The sequence below is a fragment of the Rhinopithecus roxellana genome, chromosome 8, assembly GCF_007565055.1.
Source record: "Rhinopithecus roxellana isolate Shanxi Qingling chromosome 8, ASM756505v1, whole genome shotgun sequence".
NCBI lineage: Eukaryota > Metazoa > Chordata > Mammalia > Primates > Cercopithecidae > Rhinopithecus > Rhinopithecus roxellana.
Genome location: NC_044556.1, coordinates 121098900 through 121100698, shown reverse-complemented (window position 1 = coordinate 121100698; position 1799 = coordinate 121098900). Strand labels below are relative to the sequence as shown.

The 1799-nt window shown below is 39.0% G+C and overlaps 1 pseudogene; it reads right to left on the bottom strand.

Moving 5' to 3' along the window:
* Positions 1–447: 447 nt before the first annotated feature.
* LOC104668558 lies at positions 448–1799 on the bottom strand (annotated as a pseudogene).

Sequence of the window (1799 nt, the reverse complement as noted above, 5' to 3'; positions counted from 1 at the left end):
CCACTGTGGACTGGTACTGACAATACATCACAAACAAAAGCCTGGAATTGTCTCACTCTACAAATGTCCACAAGGTTTTGACTCTGATCACAACCAATCAAATCTAACTCCTTATTGATGCCAAGGTGCTTTCTCCATTACCATATTCAGTATGAGCCACTATTAAACCACTTGGCAAAGCCTTCAAAAACTCAATGATGTGTGGCCAAGCAGTATGTCTCATGCTGTTGAAGTGCCCAGCAACCTATTCATAAACTTGATGGACGTACTCTTGCTCTAGTTATCAGGTTTCTTTGTCACTCTCTGGAAATGAGGGAGGAGTCTCTTTCCTCTGGCTATCACAAGCCAAAGGGTAACCCATGGGTCCGAAGGTATCTAGATTCTCCTGTCATCACCAGCCAACTCCAACAAGGCAACATAACTGGCACTGTGATACCATCTGCGTACTTAAAATCCATGACAGTCATGCCCAGCTTAATATTGATTTATGGTCAATTGTTCAGGTTTATGTTTAATGTTACCCTCCCTCAGCTATTTCTCCAAAAAGCGATCACAAACATCAGGAAGACCCCCAGGCAAAGGCTTATCTTTATCTACATTGTTGTTCTCACAGTGGAACTCATAACCAAAATGCTTTACTCTTCTGTGTTTCAAGCATTTTTGAAAATTTTGATGGTCTGTATCTTTTGTTCAATCAACACTTTCCAAAAGAATTTTCTCATCCTCAGAAGAAATTATTTCTTCTACTACTATGAGGCCTGGTAGTAAGGCTTGAGGCCCCAATTCCTTCCATTGTGCTTTTTCCACAAAATTCAAATACAGAATAATCTTTTATCCTAACTCATCCACTATTTCTTTCCCATTGAGGGTAACATAGGCTCTCTTAGGTTCTTCTGTAGTTTTGTATCTTTCAAATGAGAAGGGCTTGTTAGGTGGCATTAAGAGAGCATCCACCAGTCCACATTTCTCTAAAACCAGGAGTAGTTGGTTTCTACTCACACCATTACCTAAACCACCATTGGCAACAACTAGCCTCTCCTCTTCAGCTCAGGCTGGATTCAGATTCTCACCCTGCAAGTGCTTTGTTCTTCGCTACCCTCTCCACTCTAGAGCCAGAAAACTGTCATGGATACTTGCACAACGCCTCCTTTGGGCTTGGCCATGTTGGAGAAAAGCAGCATATGTTTGTTTATAGGAGACGTGGAATATTTGTAAGTTAGTTTTGTTGGCTTGACCTATGAGGTGCCGGAAGAGATTCAAATGTTCTTTGATCTTCTCACCAGAGAACAACAACAAAAAACTTGTTCGAGCACATAACTTAGCATTTTCTGTTGTGATGAAAATTAAAGTTGTTATATAATCTCTACTTTATAGTGAAATGGTATTTTTCTCCTTTATTCTTAGGAATTACTTCAACTCAAGTCCCTGTTTACTTTGGCATCTGAACTTTCACTTTATCCATTAGCTACAATTCCTTGGTTATCATTATCATTGCATAATTTTTTCTTTCTGAAGATGGATGATAGTTCTTACAGAGTGTAGGAGTCATGTCTTGCAGTCTAACTTGGATTTTCCTCAGCACTCAGCATGATGCCCTATGCATACATAGTTTATCACAAAATTATTTACTGAATGGTCAGAAGTTTTAAAAATGAGCCTATTTTAGAATAGGAAGCCTAGTACAGAGGAGAAGACTATGGTTTTTAGTAGTTTCTCCACAGTTAAGCCCGCTTAAATTCATAAAACATTGACAAATACTGTTTTACTGCTTCTCATTGACCTTTACCTATTGGTAACAT